Here is a 6,764-nt window from a genome sequence, read left to right as displayed (position 1 = left end):
GGTAAATGGGCCTAGTGGAAGAGAGGAGGCAGCAGCCAGGTGGAGGCGCCCCGCCCCCAAGCCCAAACCGAATTGGACTAGGGGTTGGGTGAGTCCCCCCTTTCCTTTCTCTCCTCCTCCTCTTTCCCCTTCTCCTTGTAGGAATAGGAAAGGGGGGCGAATCCTACTTGGAGTAGGACTCCCCCCTTGGATGCGCCACCCTTGGCCGGCCTCCTCCTCCCTCCCTCCTTTATATACGTGGGGAGGGGGCACCCTAGAACACACAAGTTGATCTTTTGGCCATGTGTGGTGCCCCCTCCACGGTTACACACCTCGGTCATATCTTCGTAGTGCTTAGGCTAAGCCCTGCGCCGGTAAATTTATCATCACCGTCACCACGCTATCGTGTTGATGGAACTCTCCCTCGGCCTCAACTGGATCAAGAGTTCGAGGGACGTCACCGAACTGAACGTGTGCTGATCGCGGAGGTGCCATACGTTCGGTACTTGGATCGGTTGGATCGCGAAGACGTTCGACTACATCAACCGCGTTACTAAACGCTTCCGCTTTTGGTCTACGAGGGTACGTGGACACACTCTCCCATCTAGTTGCTATGCTTCTCCTAGATAGATCTTGTGTGATTGTAGGCACATTTTTGAAATACTATGTTCCTCAACAGTGGCATCAGAGCCAGGTCTATGCGTAGATGTTATATGCACGAGTAGAACACAATAAGTTGTGGGCGATAATAGTCATACTGCTTACCAGCAACGCCTTACTTTGATTCGGCGGCATTGTTGGATGAAGCGGCCCAGACCAACATTACATGACCACGTTCATGAGACTGGTTCTACCGACATGCTTCGCACACAAGTGGCTAGTGGGTGTCTGTTTCTCCAACTTTAGTTGAATCGAGTTTGACTATGCCCGGTCCTTGTTGAAGGTTAAAACAGCACACTTGACGAAAAATTGTTGTGGTTTTGATGCATAGGTAAGAACGGTTCTTTCTAGAAGCCCATAGCAGCCACGTAAAACTTGCAATAATTAACAAAGTAGAGGATGTCTAACTTGTTTTTGCAGGGCTTGTTGTGATGTGATATGGTCAAGACGTGATGATATATAAATTGTTGTATGAGATGATCATGTTTTGTATTAGTTATCGGCAATGGGCAGGAGCCATATGGTTGTCGCTTTATTGTATGAAATGCAATCGCCATGTAATTGCTTTACTCTATCACTATGCGGTAGCGATAGTCGTGGAAGCAATAGTTGGCAAGATGACAACGATGCTACAATGGAGATCAAGGTGTCAAGCCGGTGACGATGGTGATCATGTCGGTGCTTTGGAGATGGAGATCAAAGGCACAAGATGATGATGGCCATATCATATCACTTATTTTGATTGCATGTGATGTTTATCCTTTATGCATCTTATTTTGCTTAGTACGGCGGTAGCATTATAAGATGATCCCTCACTAAATTTCAAGGTATACGTGTTCTCCCTGAGTATGCACCGTTGCTACAGTTCGTCGTGTCGAGACACCACATGATGATCGGGTGTGATAAGCTCTACGTTCACATACAACGGGTGCAAGCCAGTTTCGCACACGTGGAATACTCGGTTTAAACTTGGCAAGCCTAGCATATGTAGATATGGCCTCGGAACACTGAGACTAAAAGGTCAAACGTGAATCATATAGTAGATATGATCAACATAGTGATGTTCACCATTGAAAACTACTCCATCTCACGTGATGATCGGTCATGGTTTAGTTGATTTGCATCACGTGATCATTTAGATGACTAGGGGGATGTCTATCTAAGTAGGAGTTCTTAAGTAATATGATTAATTTAACTTTAATTTATCATGAACTTAGTCCTGATAGTTTTTGCATATCTATGTTGTAGATCAATTGCTCACATATAGCTTCCCCACTTTATTTATGATATGTTCCTGGAGAAAACTAAGTTGAAAGTTGACAGTAGCAATGATGTGGACTAGGTCCGTTATCTGAGGATTATCCTCATTGTTGCACAGAAGAATTATGTCCTTGATGCACCGCTAGGTGACAGAACTATTGCAGGAGCAAATGCAGACGTTATGAACGTTTGACAAGCTCGGTATGATGACTACTTGATAGTTTAGTGCACCATGCTTTACGGCTTAAAACCGGGACTTCAAAAATGTTTTTGAAACGTCACAGAGCATATGAGATGCTCCAAGAGTTGAAATTGGTATTTCAGACTCATGCCCTAGTAGAGAGGTATGAGACCTCTGACAAGTATGTTGCCTAAGATGGAGGAGACTAGCTCAACCAATGAGCATCTGCTCAGAATGTCTGAGTACTACAGTCGATTGAATCAAGTGGGAGTTAATCTTCCAGATAAGATAGTGATTGACAGAGTTCTCTAGTAACTATCACCAAGTTACTGGAACTTCGTGATGAACTATAATATGCAAGGGATGACAAAAACGATTCCCCGAGCTCTTCGCGATGCTGAAATCGGCGAAGGTAGCAATCAAGAAAAGAATCAAGTGTTGATGGTAGACAATAGCACTAGTTTCAACTAATAAGGTCAAGGGAAAGAAAGGGAACTTCAAGTAGAATGGCAAGCAAGTTTCCACTCCCATGAAGAAGCCCAAAGCTAGACCCAAGCCTGAAACTGAGTGCTTCTACTGCGAAGGAAATGGTCACTGGAAGCGAAACTACCCCAAATACTTGGCGGATAAGAAGGATGGCAAAGTGAATAGAAGTATATATGATATACATGTTATTGATGTGTACTTTACTAGTATTCATAGTAGCCCCTGGGTATTTGATACTGGTTCACTTGCTATGATTAGTAACTTGAAACAGGAGTTATAAAATGAATAGAGACTAGTTGAGGGCAAGGTGACGATGTGTGTTGGAAGTGATTCCAAGGATGATAAGATCACCATCGCACACTCCCTTTACCTTCGGGATTAGTGTTGAACCTAAAATAAATGTTATTTGGTGTTTGTGTTGAGCATAATATGATTGGATCATGTTTATTGTAATATAGTTATTCATTTAAGTCAAAGAATAATTGTTATTCTGTTTACATGAATAAAACCTTCTGTGGTCATACACCCAAGGTGAATGGTTTATTTAATCTCGATTGTAGTGATACACATATTCATAATATTGAAGCCAAAAAGATGCAAAGTTAATAATGATAGTGCAACTTATTTGTGGCACCGCCGTTTAGGTCATATTAGTGTAAAGCGCATGAAGAAACTCCATGCTGATGGGCTTTTGGAATCACTTGATTATGAATCACTTGATGCTTGCGCACCATGCCTCATGGGCAAGATGACTAAGACTCCGTTCTTCGGAACAATGGAGCGAGCCACTGACTTACTGGAAATAATACATACTGATGTATGCAGTCCGATGAGTGTTGAGGCTCGCGGCGGGTATCGTTGTTTTCTGACCTTCATAGATGATTTGAGCAGAGTATATCTACTTAATGAAACACAATGTTTGAAATGTTTGAAAAGTTCAAAGAATTTCAAAGTGAAGTGGAGAATCATCGTAACAAGAAAATAAAGTTTCTACGATCTGGTCGAGAAGCGAATATTTGAGTTATGAGTTCGGCCTTCAATTAAAACAATGTGGAAAAGTTTCACAACTCACGCCACTTGGAACACCACAGCGTAATGGTGTGTCTGATCATCGTAACCATACTTTATTAGATACGGTGCGATCTATGATGTCTCTTACCGATTTTCCACTATCATTTTGGGGTTATGCATTAGAGACAGATGCATTCACGTTAAATAGAGCACCGTCTAAAAATTTCGTTGAGACGACACCGTATGAACTGTGGTTTAGCAAGAAACCTAAGTTGTTATTTCTTAAAGTTTGGGGTTGCGATGCTTATGAGAAAAGTTTCAGCCTGATAAAGCTCAAACCCAATTGGAGAAGTCCGTCTTCATATATACCCAAAAGAAATTGTTGGGTACACCTTTTATCACATATCCGAAGGCAAGATCTTTGTTGCTAAGAGTGGATCATTTCTAGAGAAGGAGTTTCTCTCAAAATAAGTGAGTGGGAGGAAAGTAGAACTTGATGAGGTAATTGTACCTTCTCTCGAATTGGAAAGTAGTACATCACAGAAATCAGTTCCAGTGATTCCTGCACCAATTAATGAGGAAGCTAATGATGATGATCATGAAGCTTCTGATCAAGTTACTACCGAACCTCGTAGGTCAACCAGAGTAAGATTCGCACTAGAGTGGTACGATAATCCTTTTATGGAGGTCATGTTACTTAACCATGACAAACCTACGAAATATGAGGAAGCGATGATGAGCCCAGGTTCCGCGAAATGGCTTGAGGCCATGAAATCTGAGATGGGATCCATGTATAAGAACAAAGTGTGGACTTTGGTTGACTTGCCCGATGATCGGCAAACCATAGAGAATAAATGGATCGTCAAGATGAAGACGGACCCTGATAGTAGTGTTACTATCTACAAAGCTCGAATTGTCGAAAAACAATTTTTGACAAGTTCAAGGTGTTGACTATGATGAGATTTTCTCACTCGTAGCAATGCTTAAGTGTGTCCGAATCATGTTAAGCAATTGCTACATTTTATGAAATCTGGCAAATGGATGTCAGAACTACATTCCTTAATGGATTTCTTAAAGAAGAGTTGTATATGATGCAACAAGAAGGTTTTGTCAATCTAAAGATGCTAACAAAATGTGCAAGCTCCAGCGATCCATCTATGGACTGGTGCAAGCATCTCGGATTTGGAATACACGCTTTGATGAGTTGATCAAAGCATATAGTTTTATACATACTTGTGGTCAAGCCTGTATTTACAAGAAAGTGAGTGGGAGTAGTACAACCTTTCTGATAAGTATATATAAATGATAAATTGTTGAAAGGAAATGATGTAGAATTTTCTGTTAAGCATAAAGGAGTTTTTCAAAGAAAGACCTCGATGAAGCTGCTTACACATTGAGCGTCAATATCTATAAAGATAGATCAAGACACTTGATAAGATTTTTCAATGAGTACATACATGGACAAGATTTTTGAAGTAGTTCAAAATGGAACAGTCAAAGAAGGAGTTCTTGCCTGTGTTGCATGGTGTAAAGTTGAGTAAGACTCAAAACACGACCACGGCAGAAAATAGAAAGAGAATGAAAAGTCATTCCCTATGCCTCAGTCATAGGTTCTATAAAGTATGCTATGTTGTGTACCAGACCTATTGTGTACCTCACCATGAGTTTTGAAAGAGGGTACAATAGTGAACTAGGAGTGGATCACTGAACAGCAGTCAAAATAATCCTTAGTGGAATAAGGAAATGTTCCTCAGTTATGGAGGTGACAAAGAGTTCGTTGTAAAGATTTACGTTGATGCAAGCTTTGACACCGATCTGGATGACTCTAAGTCTCGATCTAGATACATATTGAAAGTGGGAGCGATTAGCTAGAGTAGCTCCGTGCAGAGCATTGCAGACATAGAAAATTTGCAAAATACATACGGCTCCGAATGTGGCAGACCCGTTGACTAAACTTCTCTCACAAGCAAAACATGATCACTCTTTGGGTGTTCATCACATAGCGATGTGAACTAGATTATTGACTCTAGTAAACCCTTTGGGTGTTAGTCACATGGAGATGTGAACTAATCACATAAAGATGTGAACTATTGGTGTTAAATGACATGACGATGTGAACTAGATTATTGACTCTAGTGCAAGTGGGAGACTGAAGGAAATATGCCCTAGAGGCAATAATAAAGTTTTTATTTATATTTCCTTATATCATGATAAATGTTTACTATTCATGCTAGAATTGTATTAACCAGAAACTAAGTACATGTGTGAATACATAGACAAAATAGAGTGTCCCTAGTATGCCTCTACTTGACTAGCCCGTTAATCAAAGATGGTTAAGTTTCCTGACCATAGACATGTCTTTTCATTTGTTCAACGGGATCACATCATTAGAGAATGATGTGATAGACATGACCCATCTGTTAGCTTAGCATAAATGATCGTTTAGTTTTATTGCTAGTGCTTTCATCATGACTTATACATGTTCCTCTGACTATGAGATTATGCAACTCCCGAATACCGGAAGGAACACATTGTGTTCTATCAAACGTCACAATGTAACTGGGTGATTATAAAGATGCTCTACAGGTGTCTCCGATGGTGTTTGTTGAGTTGGCATAGATCGAGATTAGGATTTGTCACTCCGTATATCGGAGAGGTATATCTGGGCCCTCTCGGTAATGCTCATCACTATAAGCCTCGCAAGCAATGTGACTAATGAGTTAGTTGTGTGATGATGCATTACATAACGAGTAAAGAGACCTGCCAGTAATGAGATTGAACTTGGTATGGTGATAGACGTCCGAATCTCGAGCAAGTAACATACCGATGACAAAGGGAACAACGTATGTTGTTATGCGGTTTGACCGATAAAGATCTTCGTAGAATATGTAGGAGCCAATATGAGCGTCTAGGTTCCGCTACTGGTTATTGACCGGAGATGTGTCTCGGTCATGTCTACATAGTTCTCGAACCCGTAGGGTCCGCACGCTAAATGCTCGATGATGATTTGTATTATGATTTATGTGATTGGATGTACCGAAGGTTGTTCGGAGTCCCGCATAATATCACGGACATGACGAGGAGTCTCGAAATGGTTGAGACATAAAGATTGATATATTGGAAAGTTACATTCAGACACTGGAATGGTTCCGAAGTGTATCAGGTGTTTTCCGGAGTACTAGTGGTT

Source organism: Triticum dicoccoides, chromosome 7A (assembly GCF_002162155.2).
Source record: "Triticum dicoccoides isolate Atlit2015 ecotype Zavitan chromosome 7A, WEW_v2.0, whole genome shotgun sequence".
Classification (NCBI taxonomy): domain Eukaryota; kingdom Viridiplantae; phylum Streptophyta; class Magnoliopsida; order Poales; family Poaceae; genus Triticum; species Triticum dicoccoides.
Note: the sequence above shows the minus strand (reverse complement) of the source record.